Raw genomic sequence first — 24251 nt, 5'->3', positions numbered from 1 at the left:
CTCAAATTACATAATGTACTTGCCAAAGATGATTACCAAACCATTTGGGTTACCCTCACGATAGCAGGGTCCCCAGTTAAAATGGAGCTAGATACAGGATCAGCTCTAACCGTAATAAATCGACGGGATTACGAGAGGCTATTTTTGCATATACAGGTAGACTACCCTTTATCCGAACTTCCGAAAACTGAAACCCTCTAAAAACCGAAGGTTTTTTCGGTCAGCGTAAGTCGTGCGCACGACATGACCAGAGTGGCGCACGACTTACGCTGAGCAGAGGGTCAGCGTAAGTCGTGCGCACGACCCCCCGCCGACCCCGACCCCCGCCGACCCCCCCGCGGACCCTGACCCCCGCCGACTTACGCAGAGCAGAGGGTCAGCGTAAGTCGTGCGCACGACCCCCCGCCGAACCACCTGACTCTCTTCCAAAGGCTCGAAAGCAACGAGAGCTCTGAGCCCACGGCGGTGCCGGCCCCTGTTCCGACCGAGCACGACGACCTGTTGGTGGAAATGCGGAACTTCATTGCATTCCAGGCTAGCAGCGACGGACAAGCCACGACTGCAGACCCCCCCGCGGACCACCGCCGACGCCCCCGCGGACCCCGACCCCCCCGCGGACCCCCGCCGACCCCGACCCCCGCCGACCCCCGCCCCCCGCCGACCCACCTTCCGAAATCCAAAATTTTCCGAAAACCGAAACATGGCTGGTCCCGAGGTTTTCGGATAAAGGATAGTCTACCTGTACCTCTAAAAGACACATCCATTATCTTAAAAACATATACGGGGCAGAAAGTATACCCCAAAGGAAAAATAAGGGTGCCTGTTGTATACAACGGCAAAGAAATACAAAAGTTGTATTTATACATTCTACAAGATGGTGGTCCACCGTTGTTGGGACGTGAATGGATCAGAAAGATACGTTTAGACTGGCACTCCATTCAGGCACTGACGGTGACCAGTAAGAAAAAAAACAATGATGACATCATACCTGAACGATTAAAAGACATCTTGGCCAACGCCAAAGAAGTGTTTCAAGAGAAACTAGGAACCTTGGTGTGTGGATCCAGAGTGGTGATTCCACCCAAACTCCAGGATAAAGTGCTAAAGGAGCTTCACGAGGGGCATCTGGGTGGAGTGAAAATGAAGAACCTAGCTAGGGCGTTTGTATGGTGGCCAGGTATCGATGGAGACATTGAAGAAATGACCAAGAGCTGCCTAGGATGCCAGAAGGTCCAAAACGCTCCACCACAAGCCCCTCTACATCCATGGGAGTGGCCCTCATCTCCCTGGCAAAGGGTGCACATCGAATTTGCTGGTCCATTTATGGACTCAATGTTCTTAATCGCGGTTGATGCACACTCCAAGTGGCCGGAGGTAATAAAGATGTCCTCCACCACCACGGAAAAAACCATCACAGTATTAAGGACCATATTTGCCAGGAATGGGCTGCCGGAACAGATATGTTCTGATAATGGACCGCAATTTGTGTCCGAAGAATTCAAAAAGTTCTTAAAAAAACAATGGGGTTAAGCACTACACGTCCGCCCCATGCCATCCCGCCACCAATGGATTGGCTGAAAGGTTTGTCCAGACCTTCAAGAAGGCCATAAAGGCCATGGGTAATGAAGACATAAAACTTCAGCACAAGGTGGATAACTTCTTATTCGCATACAGGAATGCAACACATATGGTTACCAACCAAACTCCCGCCATGATGTTCTTCAATAGAAACCTAAGATGCCGGCTGGATTTGGTCAAGCCCAACATCAGAAGGGACGTGGAGAACCGGCAGTTTCAAGGCATTAATGAAAGGCCAACTAGAACCTTCCAGATAGGTCAACAAGTTTTGGCCCGGGACTACCGTACCGAGAAATGGCAGCCTGGAACTATCTGCACACGACTAGGACCACTGATGTATACCGTGGACATCGGAGAAAGCATAATACGGCGCCATGCTGACCAAATCATAAAGTCATCCGAAAAGGGACAACCTACACCACAACTCTATACGTCTAACGATGAAGTAGAGATACCCATATCTACCTCCGATCCGGTGATACTGGAACCCGATGAACCTGACACTGGCATTCAAGCCGAATCAGCCTTGCCAAAAGAACCTACTACACCACCAGAAACTACTACACCCCCGAGGCGTTATCCGGACCGAGTCAGGAAGCCTCCTGAGAGACTGACTTATAATTAATTAACTACAGCAATGTGTATATTATTTTTCTTATAACATGTAATTAATAATTACTTAAAATATGATGTACTGGTTAGCTAAAAGGGGAGGAATTGTAGTGTATGTGCCTTTAAGAGCCCCAGGTGTGCTGTAATGCCGGTAATTGCCACTCGGGCTATATAAGCCTGTATATTGTGTATATCCGTTAGAACCCCCCCCAGACTTTGCTTAGTAAACACCTATGAACCAACTCCTGTCTTCAGTGTCTTTATCAACACACAGACACTACACCAACCACTAACCCCAATCCTAACCAATAACCACTAACCCCAATTCTAACCAATAACCACTGGCCCCAACCACTAACCCCAATCCTAACCAATAATCACTAGCCGCAACCACTAACCCCAATCCTAACTAATAACCACTGGGCCCAAACACTAACCCCAATCCTAACCAATAACCACTAGCCCCAACCACTAACCCCTAAGCCTACACCCTAACCCCAGCCCTAACAAAGGATCATTGACAGGGTTTAATGGAGCAGAAAGACCTGATAATGCAAGTATTTGAAACAATTATCCCGATTAAAGAAATAGTACAAGGTATGTTAGTAACAAGAGATTAAATCAACAAGACCATCAAACTCAGAAATTAATATTACAAAGATTTCAAAGGTTATCTATCACGTGCAGTACATGTGGAGGAGTTTTACTAAATCAAATCCACAAAGGGTAATACTGATACAGATACAGATGATAACACATTTCAAATCTTAAGCAAGATAGTTCTATAAAGCTATGGTTCAAAGGAATTGCAGCTGAGTGTACTCTTTTGTGCTAACAAATAAACTGTAATGTAACTTAAAACATTAAAGGAAACTTAATAATTAAATTAACATTTCATTACCTGTGGTGATAATGCACTCCAGTCCCTGTGGTGTGCAGATGAGTGTACAGTGAGACACTACAGTTCAGTCTGTGACGCCCACAAGTCATGTACTCTAACAGAACAAGCTTGGAGTTTGATGTGGTAGAAGGTGAATTAGATGAAACATAGAAGATAGGAGCAGGAGTAGGCCATTCGGCCCCTCGAGCCTGCTCCGCCATTTAATGCGATCATGGCTGATCATCCAAGTTCAGTACCCGGTCCCTGCTTTCTCCCCATACCCCTTGATCCCTTTAGCCTTAAGAAATATATCCAACTCCTTCTTGAATATATTTAATGAATTGGCCTCTACTGCCTTCTGTGGTAGAGAGTTCCACAGGTTCACCACTCTCTGGGTGAAGAAATTCCTCCTCATCTCTGTCCTAAATGGCTTACCCCTTATCCTTAGACTGTGACCCCTGGTTCTGGACTCCCTGACCATCGGGAACATCCTTGCAGCATCTAGTCTGTCTAGTCCTGTTAGAATTTTATAAGTTTCGATGAGATCCCCTCTCATTCTTCTAAACTCCAGCGAGTACAAGCCCAATCGACCCAATCTCTCCTCATACGTCATTCCTGCCATCCCAGGTATCAGCCTGGTGAATCTTCGCTGCACTCCTTCCATGGCAAGAACATCCTTCCTCAGATAAGGCGACCAAAACTGCGCACAATACTCAAGGTGCGGTCTCACCAAGGCCCTGTACAACTGCAGCAAGACATCCTTGTTCCTGTACTCAAACCCTCTCGCTACGAAGGCCAATATACCATTTGCCTTCTTAACCGCCTGCTGCACCTGCATGCTTACTTTCAGCGACTGGTGCACAAGGATGCCCAGGTTTCGTTGCACTTCCCCTTCTCCCAATTTATTGCCATTCAGATAATAATCTGCCTTCCTGTTTTTGACACCAAAGTGGATAACCTCGCATTTATCCACGTTATATTGCATCTGCCATGCTTCTGCCCAATCATCCAACCTGTCCAAATCATACTGGAGTTTCTTGGCATCCTCCTCACAGCACACACGCCTGTGGTGCCCACAGGTAATGAGAACGGAAATAATCTAGAGTAAGAAAAGGCCCAAAAATTAAACATTAGGTAACAGAACATCAATTAGTCTTCTCTTATCATGGAGACATCAAATATTTGACACACTGTGTGTTTGAAACAAAGCTAATTCATTCACTATTTATACAGAATATTAATCTCCAGCGCAGGTACAGGGGTTATTAAGATCAGAAGAAACAAACCATAACTGCTAGAATGAACATGGTTCAGTCCTCAATGCAATCACAGTAAATCATGTTCTAGTCACTAATTTGGTCTTTCAATGAGCTGGGATTTTACCCAGCATTCCCTGCGGTGGGGAATGTGCCGCACCCAGGCACAGGAGCCCAGTGCACAGGCGCGGTAGGGGGAGGGTATATTAAGCATGTGCAGTGCGGTACTGGAGACGGACAGACGGAGAGGAACAGAAGCCGGGAGCGCGCTTCCGCACCGGGTAAGAATCGGCTGCGCAGGGGAGCAATGAACCGCTCGGTGGGTGGGGAGGCTTCATAAACAACTGGGATAGTCCGCAAACCCTGAAGAATAACCTGAAGATCCCGTGTTTGCATGTGCGGGGATTTCTTCCGCGAGCAGGCCCAGGTTAACTGCCGCCATCTTTGTAAAGGAGTGCGGAAAGTTCCAGTACGAAATAACAACAGAAAATGCTGGAAATACTCAGCAGGCCAGGCAGCATCCATGGAGAGAGAAACAGAGTTAACGTTTCAGGTCTGGGACCCTTCATCTGACATTCCCCCGTCCACTACTTTAGTCACCTCCTCAAAAAAATCAATCAGATTTGTCAGGCATGACCTACCTTTCACAAATCCATGCTGGCTCTCTCTGATCAACTGAAAATTTCCGAGGTGTTCAGTCACCTTATCCTTAATTATAGACTCTAGTAATTTCCCAACAACAGATGTTAGGATAACTGGTCTCTAATTCCCTGGTTTTCCTCTCTCGCCATTCTTAAATAGTGGAGAGACATGTGTAATTTTCCAATCTAAAGGAACAGTTCCTGAATCGGGAGAACTTTGGAAGATTATAGTTAAGGCATCTGCAATGTGCTCACCGACTTCCTTTAAAACCCAGGTGAGTGACTGCCCTTTGACACCAAGGCAGCTTTTGACCAAGTGTGGCACCAAGGAATCCGAGTACAGTTGAAGTCAATGGGAATCGGGGGGGAAACTCTCCACTGGCTGGAGTCACACCGAGCACAAAGGAAGATGGTTGTGGTGGTTGGAGGCCAATCATCTGAGCCCCAGGACATCGCTGCTGGAGTTCCTCAGGGCAGTGTCCTAGGCCCAACCATCTTCAGCTACTTCATCAATGACCTTCCCCCCCAACATAAGTTCAGAAGTGGGGATGTTCGCTGATGACTGCACAGTGTTCAGCGCCATTCACAACTCCTCAGATAATGAACCAGTCCGTGCCTGCATGCAGAGAGATCTGAACGACATTCAGGCTTAGTCTGATAAGTGGCAAGTAACATTTGTGCCACACAAGTGCCAGGCAATGACCATCTCCAACAAGATAAAGTAACCACTGGCCCTTGACATTCAATGGCATTACCATTGTTGAATCCCTTATCATCAACAAGCTGGGTGGTCACCATTGACCAGAAACTTAACTGGACCAGCCACATAAATACTGTGGCTACAAGAGCAGGTCAGAGGCTGGGTATTCTGCAGTGAGTGTCTCACCTCCTGACTCCCCAAAGCCTTTCCACCATCTACAAGGCACAAGTAAGGAGTGTGATGGAATAATCTCCACTTGCCTGGATGAGTGCAGCTCCAGCAACACTCAAGAAGCTCAACGCCATCCAGGACAAAGCAGCCCGCTTGATTGGCACCCCATCCACCACCTTAAACATTAACTCCCTCCACCACCGGCGTACCGTGGCTGCAGTGTGTACCATCTACAAGATGCACTGCAGCAACTCGCCAAGGCTTCTTCGACAACACAGGGCTCAGTGCTAGGTCCCTTGCCTTTTATGGTATATATCAATGATCTAGACTTGAATATAGCAGGTATGATTAAGAAGTTTGCAGATGATACTAAAATCGACTGTGTGGCTGATATTGAAGAAGGAAGCTGCAGACTGCAGGAAGATATCAATAAATTGGTCAGGTGGGCAGAACAGTGGCAAATGGAATTCAATCCGGAGAAGTATGAGGTAATGCATTTGGGGAGGGCTAACAAGGAAAGGGAATACACATTAAATGGTAGGACACTGAGTAGTGTAGAGGAACAAAGGGACCTTGGAGTGCCTGTCCACAGATCCCTGAAGGTATCAGGCCAGGTAGATAAGGTGGTTAAGAAGGCATACGGAATGTTTGCCTTTATTAGCCGTGGCATAGAATACAAGAGCAGGGGGGTTATGCTTCAACTGTATAAAATACTAGTTAGGCCTCAGCTAGAGTACTGCGTGCAGTTCTGGTCACCACATTACAGGAAAGATGTGATTGCACTAGAGAGGGTAAAGAGGAGATTTACACGGATGTTGCTGGGTGTAGAGAATCTTAGCTATGCGGAAAGACTGGATAGGCTGGGTCTGTTTTCCTTGGAACAGAGGAGGCTGAGGGGAGACCTTATTCAGGTGTATAAAATTATGAGGGGAATAGATAAAGTGGATAGAAAGGACCTATTTCCCTTAGCAGAGGGGTCAAAAACCAGGGGGCACAGATTTAAAGTAATTGGTGGAAGGTTTGAGGGGATTTGAGGGGAAATGTCTTCACCCAGAGGGTTGTGGGGGTCTGGAACTCATTGCCTGAAAGGGTGGGAGAGGCAGGAACCCTAACCACGTTTAAAAAGTACTTGGATGTGCACTTGGGATGCTCTAACCTGCAGGGCTACGGACCAAGAGCTGGGAAGTGGGATTAGGCTGGATAGCTCTTTGGTGGCCGGCGCGGACACGATGGGCTGAAATGGCCTCCTTCCGTGGTGTAACTTTCTATGATTCTATGATTCTACACTGTCCCATCAAACACTCCCAGGGCAGGTACAGCACGGGTTAGATACAGAGTAAAGCTCCCTCTACACTATCCCATCAAACACTCCCAGGGCAAGGACAGCACGGGTTAGATACAGAGTAAAGCTTCCTCTACACTGTCCCATCAAACACTCCCAGGGCAGATACAGCACGGGTTAGATACAGAGTAAAGCTCCCTCTACACTGTCCCATCAAACACTCCCAGGGCAGATACAGCACGGGTTAGATACAGAGTAAAGCTCCCTCTACACTGTCCCATCAAACACTCCCAGGGCAGGTACAGCACGGGTTAGATACAGAGTAAAGCTCCCTCTACACTGTCCCATCAAACACTCCCAGGGCAGATACAGCACGGGTTAGATACAGAGTAAAGCTCCCTCTACACTGTCCCATCAAACACTCCCAGGGCAGGTACAGCACGGGTTAGATACAGAGTAAAGCTCCCTCTACACTGTCCCATCAAACACTCCCAGGGCAGATACAGCCCGGGTTAGATACAGAGTAAAGCTCCCTCTACACTGTCCCATCAAACACTCCCAGGGCAGGTACAGCACGGGTTAGATACAGAGTAAAGCTCCCTCTACACTGTCCCATCAAACACTCCCAGGGCAAGTACAGCACGGGTTAGATACAGAGTAAAGCTCCCTCTACACTATCCCATCAAACACTCCCAGGGCAAGTACAGCACGGGTTAGATACAGAGTAAAGCTTCCTCTACACTGTCCCATCAAGCAGTCCCAGGTCAGGTACAGCAGGGGTTAGATACAGAGTAAAGCTCCCTCTACACTGCTTCATCAAACACTCCCAGGGCAGGTACAGCATGGGTTAGATGCAGAGTAAATCTCCCTCTACACTGTCCCATCAAACACTCCCAGGGCAGATACAGCACGGGTTAGATACAGAGTAAAGCTCCCTCTACACTGTCCCATCAAACACTCCCAGGGCAGATACAGCACGGGTTAGATACAGAGTAAAGCTCCCTCTACACTGTCCCATCAAACACTCCCAGGGCAGATACAGCACGGGTTAGATACAGAGTAAAGCTCCCTCTGCACTGTCCCATCAAACACTCCCAGGGCAGGTACAGCATGGGTTAGATACAGAGTAAAGCTCCCTCTACACTGTCCCATCAAACACTCCCAGGGCAGATACAGCACGGGTTAGATACAGAGTAAAGCTCCCTCTACACTGTCCCATCAAACACTCCCAGGGCAGGTACAGCACGGGTTAGATACAGAGTAAAGCTCCCTCTACACTGTCCCATCAAACACTCCCAGGGCAGATACAGCCCGGGTTAGATACAGAGTAAAGCTCCCTCTACACTGTCCCATCAAATACTCACAGGGCAGGTACAGCACGGGTTAGATACAGAGTAAAGCTCCCTCTACACTGCCCCATCAAACACTCCCAGGGCAGGAACAGCACGGTTGAGATACAGAGTAAAGCTCCCTCTACACTGTCCCATCAAACACTCCCAGGGCAGATACAGCACGGGTTAGATACAGAGTAAAGCTCCCTCTGCACTGTCGCATCAAACACTCCCAGGGCAGGTACAGCATGGGTTAGATACAGAGTAAAGCTCCCTCTACACTGTCCCATCAAACACTCCCAGGGCAGATACAGCACGGGTTAGATACAGAGTAAAGCTCCCTCTACACTGTCCCATCAAACACTCCCAGGGCAGGTACAGCACGGGTTAGATACAGAGTAAAGCTCCCTCTACACTGTCCCATCAAACACTCCCAGGGCAGGTACAGCACGGGTTAGATACAGAGTAAAGCTCCCTCTACACTATCCCATCAAACACTCCCAGGGCAAGTACAGCACGGGTTAGATACAGAGTAAAGCTCCCTCTGCCCTGCTTCATCAAACACTCCCAGGGCAGGTACAGCACAGGTTAGATACTGAGTAAAGCTCCCTCTACACTGTCCCATCAAACAGTCCCAGGTCAGGTACAGCAGGAGTTAGATACAGAGTAAAGCTCCCTCTACACTGCTTCATCAAACACTCCCAGGGCAGATACAGCACGGGTTAGATACAGAGTAAAGCTCCCTCTACACTGTCCCATCAAACACTGCCAGCCCATAATGAGCAGGGCTCAGGGAGGCTGGTTGCTAGGTGCTGCAGTGATGTCATAAAGCAGGGCCATTCAGCCCAGCTGGTCGTCTCCTTGTCCCTTTAAAGGTGGAGAGCCGGGACACCCTGTCTCCAAACACATCCCACCTGTTCATACTGAGAATCCCCGGGGAAGGCCCAAGGCCCAGAGTGTGGAACACAACCAAGAGGGAAAGAGATGGGGAGATGGTGCAGTGTGGGAGGTCAGGGAGGTGTCTGCTCATTCCTGGGGCAGATCAGACAAAGTGCTTTGAGTGGTGGGTCCAGCAGTGAAACTGAAACCAAACCAAACCAAAGTTAGGCCTCAGCTAGAGTATTGCGTGCAGTTCTGGTCACCACATTACAGGAAAGATGTGATTGCACTAGAGAGGGTACAGAGGAGATTTACAAGGATGTTGCCGGGAGTAGAGAATCTTAGCTATGAGGAAAGACTGGATAGGCTGGGTTTGTTTTCCTTGGAACAGAGGAGGCTGAGGGGAGATTTATTCAGGTGTATAGAATTATGAGGGGCCTAGATAAAGTGGAAAGAAAGGACCGATTTCCCTTAGCAGAGGGATCAAAAGCCAGGGGGCACAGATTTAAAGTAATTGGTGGAAGGTTTAGAGGGGATTTGAGGGGAAATGTCTTCACCCAGAGGGTTGTGGGGGTCTGGAACTCACTGCCTGAAAGGGTGGTAGAGGCAGGAACCCTAACCACGTTTAAAAGTACTTGGATGTGCACTTGGGATGCTGTAACCTGCAGGGCTACGGACCAAGTGCTGGGAAGTGGGGTTAGGCTGGATAGCTCTTTGTTGGCCGGCGCGGACAGGATGGGCCGAAGTGGCCTCCTTCCGTGCTGTAACTTTCTACGATTCTATGACCTCCAAAACCCACGACCTCCACCACCTAGAGGGACGAGGGCAGCAGGTGCAGGGGAACACCACCACCTCCAAGCTCCCCTCCAAGTCACACAACACCCTGACTTGGAAATATATCGCCGATCCTTCATCGTCGCTGGGTAGGAATTTGGCTAGGACAAATAAAATTAGAGAGTTAAATGCGTGGCTCAAAGACTGGTGTGGGAGAAATGGGTTTTGCTTCCTGGGACACTGGCACCAGTACTGGGGCAGGAGGGAGCTGTTCCGTTGGGACTTCACTTGGCCAGTGCTGGGACTAGAGTCCTGGCGGATCATATAACTAGGGCTGTAGAGAGGGCTTTAAACTAACTAGTGGGGGGGAGGTTCCTGGAGAGCAAATAATAAAAATGACATCAGAGAAGGTCATAGACTTAGGTAGCAGTGGGGAAATTAAAAACCAGAGTGTGTCAGGAAGGGGCAGAAGGTACAGAGTAAAAGGTAAAGTAATAAAAAGGGCAAAAGCAGGAACTAAGTGTCACAAAACATATTTGAAAGTTCTCTATCTGAATGCACGTAGCATTCGTAACAAAATAGATGAGTTAATGGCACAAATAACTACGTATGGGTATGATCTTGTGGCCATTACAGAAACATGGCTGCAGGGTGACAATGCCTGGGAATTAAACATACCAGGTTATTTAACGATCAGGAAGGACAGGCAGGAAGGAAGGGGAGGTGGGGTGGCTATGTTAATAAAGGAAGGAATCACTGTAATACAGAGAAATGATATTGGGTCAAAAGATCAGGATAATGAAACAGTTTGGGTGGAGATAAGGAATAATAAGGGGAAAAAAACACTAGTGGGCGTAGTCTATAGGCCTCCGAACAGTTGCAACTCTGTTGGACGGAGTATCAATCAGGAAATAGTTGAGGCTTGTAATAAGGGAACATCTATAATTATGGGGGATATTAACTATCATATTAATTGGACAAATCAAATTGGGCAGGGCTGCCTTGAGGATGAGTTCATTGAGTGTATTAGGGATGGGTTTCTTGAGCAGTATGTAACTGAACCGACCAGGGGGCAAGCAACCTTAGATCTGGTCCTGTGTAACGAGACAGGATTAATTAAAAATGTCCTAGTAAAGGATCCCCTTGGAATGAGTGACCATAACATGGTTGAATTCCATATTCAATTAGAGGGTGAGAAGGTTGGATCTCAAACAAGCGTGCTAAGCTTGAATAAAGGAGACTATGAAGGTATGAGAGCGGAATTGAGTAGAGTGGATTGGAAAAATAGATTAAAGGGTAAGACGATACATGATCAGTGGTGTACATTTAAGGAGTTATTTTACAACTTCCAAAAAATATATATTCCACTGAGAAGAAAAGGGTGTAAAAGAAAAGACAGCCATCCGTGGCTAAGTAAAGAAATTAAGGATAGTATTCGACTAAAAACAAGGGCATATAAGGCAGCTAAATCTAGTGGGAGGATAGAGGATTGGGAAAACTTTAAAAGACAGCAAAAAATAACAAAAAGATTCATTAAGAAAGGGAAGATAGATTGTGAAAGTAAATTAGCAAAAAATATAAAAACAGATAGCAAAAGTTTCTACAGTTATATAAAAAGAAAAAGGGTGGCTAAAGTAAATGTTGGTCCCTTAGAGGATGAGACCGGGAAATTAATGGTGGGAAATATGGAGATGGCAAAAACACTGAATGAATATTTTGTATCAGTCTTTACAGTAGAGGACACTAAGAATATCCCAACACTGGACAAACAGGGGGCTATAGGGGGGAGGAGCTAAACACGATCAAAATCACTAAGGAAGTGGTACTCGGTAAAATAATGGGACTCAAGGCGGATAAATCACCTGGTTACATCCTAGGGTCTTGAGGGAAGTGGCGGTAGGGATTGTGGATGCATTGGTAATAATTTTCCAAAACTCCCTGGACTCAGCAAAGGTCCCGGCAGACTGGAAAACTGCTAATGTAACACCCTTATTTAAAAAGGGCAGTAGACAGAAGGCTGGAAACTATAGACCGGTTAGCCTAACATCTGTGGTAGGTAAAATTTTGGAGTCCATTATTAAGGAGACAGTAACAGGACATTTGGATAATCATAATTTAATAGGACAAAGTCAGCATGGTTTTATGAAGGGGAAGTCATGTTTGACAAATTTGCTGGAGTTCTTTGAGGAAGTAACATATAGGGTGGATAAAGGGGAACCAGTGGACATAGTGTATTTAGACTTCCAAAAGGCATTTGACAAGGTGCCACACAAAAGATTATTGCTTAAGATAAAAAATCACGGGATTGGGGGTAATATTCTGGCATGGATAGAGGATTGGCTATCTAACAGAAGGCAGAGAGTTGGGATAAATGGTTCATTCTCAGACTGGCAATCAGTAACTAGTGGTGTTCCGCAGGGGTCAGTGCTGGGTCCCCAACTCTTTACAATCTATATTAACGATTTGGAGGAGGGGACCGAATGTAACATAGCAAAGTTTGCAGATGATACTAAGATGGGAGGGAAAGTAGTGAGTGAGGAGGACATAAAAAACCTGTAAGGGGACATAGACAGGCTAAGTAAGTGGGCAGAGATTTGGCGGATGGAATACAATACTGGAAAGTGTGAGGTTATGCACTTTGGCAGGAAAATCGTAGGGCAAGTTATTATCTTAATGTCAAGAAACTGGAAAGTACTGAGGTACAAAGGGATCTGGGGGTCCTGGTGCACGAAACTCAAAAGGTTAGTATGCAGGTGCAGCAAGTGATTAAGAAGGCCAATGGAATGTTGGCTTTCATTGCTAGGGGGATAGAATATAAAAATAGGGAGGTATTGCTTCAGTTGTACAAGGTATTGGTGAGACCGCACCTGGAATACTGCATACAGTTTTGGTGTCCATACTTAAGAAAAGACATACTTGCTCTCAAGTCAGTACAAAGAAGGTTCACTCGGTTAATCTCGGGGATGAGGGGATGGACATATGAGGAGAGGTTGAGTAGATTGGGACTCTACTCATTGGAGTTCAGAAGAATGAGGGGCGATCTTATTGAAACATATAAGATTGTGAAGGGGTTGGATCGGGTGGATGCGGGGAGGATGTTCCCGATGATGGGTGAAACTAGAACTAGGGGGCATAGTCTTAGAATAAGGGGCTGCTCTTTCAAAACTGAGATGAGGAGGAACTACTTCACTCAGAGGGTGGTAGGTCCATGGAATATGCTGCCCCAAAAAGCAGTAGAAGCTACATCATTACATAAATTTAAAACAGAAATAGAGTTTCCTAGAAGTAAAGGGAATTAAGGGTTACGGGGAGCGGGCAGGAATTTGGACATGAGTCTAGGTTCGGATCGGTCATGGCCCTGTGGGTAGTGGAGCGGGCCCAGGGGCCGTGTTGCCTGATCCTGCTCCTATTTCGTGTGTCGAATTCTGTTAGATTCAGGAGATGGTTCTGTGATAGTGGATTGGCGGTTAGGATCAGATCAGCCATGATCTTATTGAATGGCGGAGCAGGTTCGAGGGGCCGATTGGCCTACTCCTGCTCCTATTTCTTATGTTCTTATGTCATAATCCTGGAACTCCCTCCCTAACAGCTCTGTGGGAATACCCTCACCACACGGACTGCAGCGGTTTAAGAAGGCGGTTCACCACCCCCTTCTCAAGGGCAACTAGGGATGGGGAATAAATGTTGCCGATGCCCATGTCCCATAAAGAATAAATCAATTGAAAAAAGCACATTAATCTCATGGGAGATCACTTACACACGAGCAGCCAGCGGTGTGGAGCCTCCCGAGAGTCCGGCCCCTTTACAGCCAGTATTTACAGGAGCTGGGACACAGAAAGAGTCTCGTTAAAATCAGTGATATATTTGATCACACAAACCAACTCCCAAAAATACTGAGACAGATCATCAGGCCAGGCTAAGGCATTTCAGGCTGGATTATACTTGGAATACAGACTGTATCTGTACTGATGTTAATCCAGCTCCCTCACCCTGTCACTCAGTATCCCCTCTCCCCAGCATCCCGTGTTACTGACTGTATCTCTACTGATGTTAATCCAGCTCCCTCACACTGTCACTCAGTAACCCCTCTCCCCAGCATCCCGTGTTACTGACTGTATCTCTACTGATGTTAATCCAGCTCCCTCACTTCGTCACTCAGTAACCCCTCCCCCCGCACCGTGTTACTGTCTGTATCTCTACTGATGTTAATCCAGTTCCCTCACACTGTCACTCAGTAACCCCTCTCCCCAGCACCCTGTGTTACTGACCGTATCTCTACTGATGTTAATCCAGCTCCCTCACTTCGTCACTCAGTAACCCCTCCCCCAGCACCCTGTGTTACTGATTGTATCTCTACTGATGTTAATCCAGCTCCCTCACACCGTCACTCAGTAACCTCTCCCCCAGCACCCTGTGTTACTGTCTGTATCTCTACTGTTGTTAATCCAGCTCCCTGACACTGTCACTCAGTAACCCCTCCCCCAGCACCCTGTGTTACTGACTGTATCTCTACTGATGTTAATCCAGCTCCCTCACACCATCACTCAGTAACCCCTCCCCCAGCACCCTGTGTTACTGTCTGTATCTCTACTGATGTTACTCCAGCTCCCTCACCCTGTCACTCAGTAACCACTCCCCCAGCACCGTGTTACTGTCTGTATCTCTACTGATGTTAATCCAGCTCCCTCACACTGTCACTCAGTAACCCCTCCCCCAGCACCCTGTGTTACTGACTGTATCTCTACCGATGTTAATCCAGCTCCCTCACACTGTCACTCAGTAACCCCTCTCCCAGCGCCCTGTGTTACTGACTGTATCTCTACTGATGTTAATCCAACTCCCTCACACTGTCACTCAGTAACCCCTCTCCCAGCGCCGTGTTACTGACTGTATCTCTGCTGATGTTAATCCAGCTCCCTCACACTGTCACTCAGTAACCCCTCTCCCAGCGCCCTGTGTTACTGACTGTATCTCTACTGATGTTAATCCAGCTCCCTCACACCGTAACTCAGTAACCCCTCCCCCAGCACCCTGTGTTACTGACTGTATCTCTACTGATGTTAATCCAGCTCCCTGACACTGTCACTCAGTAACCCCTCCCCCAGCACCCCGTGTTACTGACTGTATCTCTACTGATGTTAATCCAGCTCCCTCACTTCGTCACTCAGTAACCCCTCCCCCAGCGCCCTGTGTTACTTGCTGTATCTCTACTGATGTTAATCCAGCTCCCTCACACTGTCACTCAGTAACCCCTCCCCCAGCACCCTGTGTTACTGACTGTATCTCTACTGATGTTAATCCAGCTCCCTCACTTCGTCACTCAGTAACCCCTCACCCAGCGCCCTGTGTTACTTACTGTATCTCTACTGATGTTAATCCAGCTCCCTCACACCGTCACTCAGTAACCCCTCCCCCCGCACCGTGTTACTGACTGTATCTCTACTGATGTTAATCCAGCTCCCTCACACTGTCACTCAGTAACCCCTCCCGCAGCACCCTGTGTTGCTGTCTGCATCTCTACTGATGTTAATCCAGCTCCTTCACATTGTCACTCAGTAAACCCTCCCCCAGCACCGTGTTACTGACTGTATCTCTACTGATGTTAATCCAGCTCCCTCACACTGTCACTCAGTAACGCCCCCCCAGCGCCGTGTTACTGACTGTATCTCTACTGATGTAAATCCAGCTCCCTCACGCTGTCACTCAGTAACCCCTCCACCAGCATCCTGTGTTATTGACTTTATCTCTACTGATGTTAATCCAGCTCCCTCACACTGTCACTCAGTAACCCCTCTCCCCCAGCGCCCTGTGTTACTGTCTGTATCTGTACTGATGTTAATCCAGCTCCCTCACACTGTCACTCAGTAACGCCCCCCCAGCGCCGTGTTACTGACTGTATCTCTACTGATATTAATCCAGCTCCCTCACACTGTCACTCAGTAACCCCTTCCCCCAGGACCCTGTGTTACTGACTGTATCTCTACTGATATTAATCCAGCTCCCTCACCCTGTCACTCAGTAACCCCGCCCCAGCATCCAGTGTTACTTACTGTATCTCTACTAGTGTTAATCCAGCTCCCTCACACTGTGACTCAGCAACTCCTCCCCCCAACACCCTGTGTTAATGACTGTATCTCTACTGATGTTAATCCAGCTCCCTCAAACTGTCACTCAGTATCCCCTCCCCCAGCGCCCTGTGTTACTGCCTGTATCTCTACTGATGTTAATCCAGCTCCCTCACACTGTCACTCAGTAACCCCTCCCCCAGCACCCTGTGTTACTGTCTGTATCTCTACTGATGTTAATCCAGCTCCCTCACACTGTCACTCAGTAACCCCTCTCCCCCAGCGCCCTGTGTTACTGACTGTATGTCTACTGATGTTAATCCAGCTCCCTCATACTGTCACTCAGTAACCCCTCCCCCCAGCACCCTGTTACTGACTGTATCTCTACTGATATTAATCTAGCTCCCTCACCCTGTCACTCAGTAACCCATCCCCCAGCGCCGTGTGTTACTGATTCTATCTCTGCTGATGTTAATCCAGCTCCCTCACAGTCACTCAGTAACCACTCCCCCAGCACCGTGTTACTGACTGTATCTCTACTGATGTTAATCCAGCTCCCTCACACTGTCACTCAGTAACCCCTCCCCCAGCACCGTGTTACTGACTGTATCTCGACTGATGTTAATCCAGCTCCCTCACACTGTCACTCAGTAACCCCGCCCCAGCATCCTGTGTTACTGACTGTATCTCTACTAATGTTAATCCAGCTCCCTCACACTGTCACTCAGTAACCCCTCCACCAGCATCCTGTGTTACTGACTGTATCTCTACTGATGTTAATCCAGCTCCTTCAGTCACTCAGTAACCCCTCCCCCAGCACCCTTTGTTACTGACTGTATCTCTGCTGATGTTAATCCAGCTCCCTCACACCGTCACTCAGTAACCCCTCCCCCAGCACCCTGTGTTACTGACTGTATCTCTACTGATGTTAATCCAGCTCCCTCACAGTCACTCAGTAACCCCTCCCCCAGCACCCTGTGTTACTGTCTGTATCTCTACTGATGTTGATCCAGCTCCCTCACACTGTCACTCAGTAACCCCTCTCCCCCAGCGCCGTGTTACTGATTGTATCTCTGCTGATGTTAATCCAGCTCCCTCACGCTGTCACTCAGTAACCCCTCCCCCAGAACCCCGTGTTACTGACTGTATCTGTACTGATGTTAATCCAGCTCCCTCACACTGTCACTCAGTAACTCCTGCCCTCAGCACCGTGTTACTGAATGTATCTCTACTGATGCTAATCCAGCTCCCTCACCCTGTCACTCAGTAACTCCTCCCCCAGCACCCTGTGTAATTGACTGTATTTCTTCTGATTACGTTTCACAATGAGGGACAGACAAAAAATTACGACCTTGCCAGTGAGAATCAATAACAAAACAAAGCTTGGTTGTTTGACGAATGCGGCCTGGAATTCACCGCAGAATCAGAGGCTGAATTCCGGCTGTGAAACATAATCAGAAAATATTTTACTGATAGAATCATCGAGGACAGAAGGCGGCCATTCGGCCCATCGTGCCTGTGCTGCCTCTTTGGTCGAGCTCTCCAATTAGTCCCCCTCCCCCGCTCTCTCCCCACAGCCCGGTAAACTTCTCCTTTTCAAGTATTTCTCCAGTTCCCTTTTGAATGTTACTATTGAATCTGCTGCCACCACCTTCCAGATCAGAATCATTCTGTGCATTAAAACATTCTCATCTCCCCCCTAGTTCTTTTATCCATTATCTGAAATCTGTGCACTTTTGTTACCAGCCCTCCTGGCAGTGTTACCATTCCCCTAAATCTCCTCTGCACCCTCTCCAAGGCCTGGATATCTTTTTGAAAGCCTGGTGCCCAGAATTGGACACAATACTCCAGCTGAGGCCTAACCAGTGATTCATTAATGTTTAGCCTAGCTTCCTTGCTTTCTGTGCCTCTGTTTATAAAGCCCAGGATCCCGAATGCTTTTTATAACAGCCTTATAATCTTGTCGTGCCACCTTCAAAGGCAAAGTGCTTTGAGTGGTGGGTCCAGCAGTGAAACTGAACCCAAACCAAAGGGAACAAATAAAGATCCAATCCAAGGGAACAAGCAACGAGACAATGGGAAGAAATCACAACCGGCCCAAAAGTGGGATAATCTCCCCCAAAGGTCGGTGCGGACAGTTAGAAACTCCTCCTGGTGACTGTGTGCCTGCAGGACTCGGCTTCATTCCAGTGTTTAAAGGCACAGAGTGCTGGCCTCACACCCAGGGGGCAATGTGTGGGAATTCCAGGGGTAGTGAGGACATGCCCGGAAATACCCCGGAGCAGTGAAAGCCCACTGGGCCCCAGGACAAGCTCATCGGAAAACCCGGGCAAGGGCAAACCCAGCGAGCCCTCTCTGAACCCGGTTTGCTGCTCCCTCTGTGCCCAGCACTGCCTGCACCCCCGGCGCACGGTAGTGGAATTTCAGCCTCAGTGTTACAAGTTTCATCGGTTACAGGCCGGAGAGAGGAATAATTCAAACTGACCCAGAGCTGTGTCATTGGTTCAGTCTGTATATCACTGACGGGCCCTTTTAAATTTGAGTGGTCAGGTATTCAAATTCCCGTAAACTCTAATCCCGGATATAAAAGAGGGGAGAGCTGCGTTTAAATCAAAGAGTCTCCTTGGAGATTCTCTGAGTGAAGGACCTGGTCAGCTTGAAACACCTGAAAGAGAAAAATCAGTTAAAAATTTCCAATTTGTAGTTTTTGACCAATATTGACTCCCACAGGGATGGGGAATTCTAGAATAAGGAAGGAACCGGTCAGGATTTGAAAGGTATTTAGAATAGAGCAATGGAATTCTTACATTTGGGGTCTTTCTTGATCTTGTCCGCTCGAGGAGTTAGATAACAGTCTTTCTCTTGTGAATACAGAGCTGAATTATTGGGCCGTGATGTGTTTCCTTGTTCAGCTTCTGTTAAATACACTTCCTGAGTGGACAAATAAAGATGATTTATTTGACATATATCCAGAATATTAATAACCCTGTAACTGGGCTGGGAGTTTAACATCAGCAGAAACAAACCCCAACTGTCAGAATGAACATGGTTCAGTCCTAGATGTCATTAACAGCAGCAATAACAGCAGAATCCAACCCCTGCAGTCACTTGTGAACTCGGTGTGTCTGCAGGTTGGATGACTGAGTGAATCCCTTCCCACACACTGGGCAAGTGAACGGCCCCTCCCCAGTGTGAACCCGCTGGTGTTTCAACAGGTTGGATGATTCATTGAAAGTCTTCAGGCAGTGAGAGCAAATGAACGGACTCTCCCCAGTGTGACTGCATCGATGAATTTTCAGCTAGAAAGGGTAATTGAACCCCTTCCCACAGTCCCCACATTTACACGGTTTCTCCGTGCTGCAGGGGTCCTTGTGTCTCTCCAGGTTGGATAATCAGTTGAAGCCTTGTCCACACACAGAACACATGTATGGTTTCTCCCCGCTGTGAATAGTGCAATGTTTTTTCAGGCTGTGTAACTGGTTAAAGCTCTTTCCACAGTCAGTGCACTGGAACACTCTCACTCGGGTGTGTGTGTCTCGCTGCTTTCCAAGTCACACTGATGACTGAAATCTTTTAGAACAGACACTCATTCCTCCTTCTACATTCAAAGGCTGATGATATTCAGGTCCTGATGAATCGAGTGACTCTGTCAGATCTTGACATGATGTTTGGTTTGAGGTTCCCATCTGTAAATCCTCCCCTTCTAATACCCTGTAAAAGGAGTTTACAAAAGTCATCACTAAGTACAGGCTAGAAATTCAGAAGACAATTCTAGTTTCTATGGAACATTCTTTCCTCTCTTGCTCCCCCAAAGCTGTAAATCCCCGTCCCACACACTCTCCCTCCTCCCTGTGCTGAAATCCAAACCCATCGCACCATCTCCAACATTTCTTTCCTCCACTCCCAGTTTTCCCCCTCTCTCTACTCTGGTTGGGTTCAGTTCTACACCCGCTGTGTGCAGAGTGAGAATAAAATCAATGAGCTGCTGATTTTCTCTGCTGGTCACTGGGCCTTTTTGGATGGGCCAATAGGGTGAGACTGGGTTGCCCCAGCGTCACCAAACAAGAATCAGCCCAACAAAGGCTCCCTTTGAGGGGCCACTAATATGGGAGAAACATGTGGACCAATCAAACTGACAGAGACACTGAAGCCCCGCCCACTCTTTGTGCCTGCACAAAGTACCGCGCATGCGCCGTGAGACCCGCCCTGTCCAAGATGGCGGCCAGTGACCCGGATTACCCGGGCGGTCACTGACCGGGCCTGTAACCGGGGAAACACGGGGCCTGTGGGCTCTTATTCGCGGCCTCAGGCCTACACCAAGTGTTTATAAAGCTTTTAAACCCACCCGCGGGTCCAAGCCAGCCCCTGCGTCCACAATCTCCTCCCGGCTTCTGACCCGCTTGTTCCGCTCAATCATCACCGACTCTCGGACTGCGCATACGCAATGTACGTGTGGACCCGCGCCGGCGCACTGGGCTCCTGTCGTCATTGATAGGGCGCGGAGGATTCTGGGTTACTGCACTGCCATTGAAACCCCCAATTGGTGGATAAACATTCATTTTTTTCTCATCCGATTGAGAGTGGGCCTTTTTTGAGTACCGGTAGGGGCAACACTAAGTAGTCCCACTGTCATCAGACGGGAACAAAAACCGTTTAGGCAAGAGCCCTAGTGTACCACAAATAGGAAACAAACAGTAATAACTATGTAGTGTACAGCGACACACACAAATACGATGGAAAGATGGCTGCAAACTTCCCTTAACTCCAACCCTCTGATTTCTATCTTGTAACTATCTTTCAATCCATTCTGCTGCCTGGCCCTTCACTTCACACCTTACTCATCTTCTAGATCTTACATCTATATATATAAATAAACGGATCGATCTGTCTGTCTGTCCTTCTGTCTGTCCTCGGGTGTGCGTCTGTCCGGCTATGCGCTCGAAATTTACAGAGCGTACCTACGCGTGCGTTACGTCGAAAGAAAGCTCACCGTTCCAAAACGATGGTAAGCGTATTTACGTTTCGGCCGGACAAAAATCGCGCCCGCGGTATCCGAGAAACCTACAACATTCCGCTCATTAGCATCTCATTATCCGCTCATTAGCGACAGAGTGACCTCGAGGTCGACCAATCGTACGCCAGGTTCCTGGCGCGTGCAGCCGGGCCCTCCTACGGTCGAGTGACGGGACGATTGACCAATCCTACGCTTTGGTGACCTGACGGTCGACCAATCGGTGCGTGTGTGGGCGGACCTTATCGTTCTGAACCGAGGTGAGTAGCCGCCATCTTGCTTCCATTCTTTTTCCTGCTTTCTGCATCTTTCTTTTCAAATATACATTTCCAGCAAAAAAAAAGTTGCTTTTAAAACACAAATTGTTTTTTAAAAAAGTTAATTAATTTGTAAATCTTTTCTCTAACCTCTATAATTCTCCTACCTTTCACCGTTTTTCCAGGCCCGGGGCCTAGGCTTCTCCAACTGCCAGCAGTGCAACTCTAGACCCAGGCTCCCGGCCTAGACAGAGACAAACACGGGCAGAGGGTGTGCTGCCTCAGCTCCTTTCCCGGGGTCAGTAGGTGGGGAGGCTTCATAAGCAACTGGGGTAGGTCGCAAGCCCCAAATAAAAATCTGAAGATCCTGTGTTTGCAGCTGAGGAAATTTCTTCTGCACACAGCCGCAGGTTAACGGCAGCCATCTTTGTCAAGGAGGGCAAAAAGTTTCAGTGCGACGCCATTTTGATTCAGTGTGTAACAGAGTGCATGCACGGCCATCTTAGTACAGGAACAGAGAGTGGGTGGGGCTTCTGTGCTCCAAATCTGTGTCTGTGACAGGCAATCGACTGTGTAGCTGTGCAAGGTCTGAAGCTAGCAACAGCTTTAGCTACAGAGCTTCAGGGCCACACCTGAGTGTTTAGAAGCTGTTGCTAAGCAACAGTGTTTGTTGTTAAATACAGAGATAAGAATCTCCGTATCTCTCAACATTAACTCTAGAGAGTACTTTAGGCAAGGCATCAGCTCGGTCCCGTGGGTGCCGGATAGCACAAAGTTTCCTGTACTTTAAGTTTATCTCCCCCCTCCCTTTCCACCCCCCCACCCCCCCTCACACCCCCTTCCCCCCCCAACCCCCCTTCCCCCCTCCACACCCCCCACCCACCTCCCCCCCCACCCCCCCTCCCCCCCACACCCCCTTCCCCCCACCCACCCTCCCCCCCCACACCCCCCAGCCCCCACACCCCTCCCGTCCCCACCCCCCCCCACCCCCCCTTCCCTCCCCCAACACCCCCCAGCCCCCACCCCCTCCCCCCCCACACCCACTTCCCCCCCCAGCCCCCACCCCCTCCCTCCCACACCCACTTCCCCCCCACACCCCCTTCCCCCCCCACACCCCCCACCCCGCCTTCCACCCCCCCTTCCCCATCCCGTTCACCCCCCTGCCCCCCACTCCCCACCCCCCTCCTCCCCCCTTCCCCTCCCTCACCCACCCCTTCCCCTCCCCCCCACACCCCCTCTTCCTCCCCCCCTCCCCTCCCCTTCCCCCTCCCACTCCCCCCCCTCCTCCCCCCCTCACCCCCTCCTCCCCTTCCCCCTCCCCTTCCCTTCCCCTTTCCCCTCCCCTTCCCCTCCTTCCCCCCTCTTCCCCCCCAGTCGCTCTCTCTCTTCCCCCCAGTCGCTCTCTCTCTTCCCCCCAGTCCGCTCTCTCTCTTCCCCCCAGTCGCTCTCTCTCTCTCTCTTCCAACAATAACATGCCCTCGAAAAAGCCTCGGCACCGCCGGGCACTTCAGCTAGTATTTATATATATAAACGGATCGTTCTGTCTGTCCTTCTGTCTGTCCTTCTGTCTGTCCTCGGGTGTGTGGTCTGTCCGGCTATGCGCTCGAAAGTTACACAGCGTAACTACGCGTGCGTTACGTCGAAAGAAAGCTCACCGTTCCAAAACGATGGTAAGCGTATTTACATTTTCGGCGGGACAAAAAATTGCGCCTGCGGTATCCGAAAAAACCTTCATCATTCCGCTCATTAGCATCTCATTATCCGCTCATTAGCGACAGAGTGACCTCGAGGTCGACCAATCGTATGCCGGGTTTCCTGGCGCGTGCAGCCGGGCCCCTCCTACGGTCGAGTGACGGGACGATTGACCAGTCCTACGCTTTGGTGACCTGACGGTCGACCAATCGGTACGTGTGTGGGCGGGCCCTTATCGTTCTGAAACCGAGGTGAGTAGCCGCCATCTTGCTTCCATTCTTTTTCCTGCTTTCTGCGTCTTTCTTTTCAAATATACATTTCCAGCAAAATAAAATTGCTTTTATTAAATTGTTTTAAAAAAAAACTTCATTCATTTGTAAATATTTTCTCTAACCTGAAGATTCTTTTTTCCTACCTTTCCCCGTTTTTGTTAGGCCTCAAAGCCTGGGCCTTTCTTGCCCAGCCAGGCCCGAGCTAGGTAATTGTCCCCACGGCTTCTGCTAAGCTCCTCACCACCCCCCCCGTGTCACGTTACCCGGGGGCAACGGCATCAGCCACGAGGGTCATGAGGGTCAGGGTGCGCGCGCAGCAGGAGCAGCTGACACACGGCGTCTCTCTCTGTTCCCCGCTCGGCTCGGGCGGGGGGGGACGGGGGCTCTCGGGAGAGCGGATCTCGGGCAGGGCTTGGAAAGCGGGAAGGGTTACCCCGGCAAACCGGGCCCCGCCGGCCGTCTCTCACAGCCGCAATCGGCGGGCTTGAAGCCAGCTCGGGAGGGTGGGGGCGCGGCGTCTCCTCTCTGTTCCCCGCTCGGGCGGGGGGGCGGGGCTCGGGCGGGGCTTGGTGAGCGGGAAGGGGTTAGCCCGGCAAACCGGTCCTGCTGGCCGTTTCTCACAGCTGCAATCGGCGGTCTTGAAGCCAGCTCGGGAGAGCGGGGCTTTGGAGAGCGGGAGGGGCGGGGGACGGTGCTCGGGAGATCGGGGCCCTCCGGAGTTCGGTGCTTGGTTGTGGGGGGGGGGAGCCCTCGGGAGATCGGGGGGGGGCGAACCTCGGGAGATCGGGGGGGGGCGAGCCTCGGGAGATCGGGGGTAGGGGGGCGGGGCCCTCAGGAGATGGGGGGGGCG

At 49.3% G+C, this 24251-nt stretch overlaps 1 long non-coding RNA gene and 1 pseudogene across 1 annotated transcript; both read right to left on the bottom strand.

Annotated features, from left to right (window-relative positions):
- Positions 1-24251, bottom strand: part of LOC147118548 (uncharacterized) — a 129172-nt pseudogene that overhangs the window by 76403 nt on the left and 28518 nt on the right.
- Positions 1850-20614, bottom strand: LOC147118549 (uncharacterized). Its single transcript, XR_015077925.1, has 4 exons — positions 20515-20614; positions 18977-19880; positions 13862-13928; positions 1850-4169 (listed from the first exon to the last, which is right to left on the bottom strand). It is a non-coding gene; the product is annotated as an uncharacterized LOC147118549 (long non-coding RNA).

Source organism: Somniosus microcephalus, chromosome 4 (genome assembly GCF_052327205.1).
Source record: "Somniosus microcephalus isolate GS21.2 chromosome 4, FLI_Smic_1.0, whole genome shotgun sequence".
Lineage (NCBI taxonomy): Eukaryota > Metazoa > Chordata > Chondrichthyes > Squaliformes > Somniosidae > Somniosus > Somniosus microcephalus.
The sequence above is the reverse complement of the archived record's forward strand: the minus strand, read 5'-3'. Positions and strand labels throughout refer to the sequence as shown.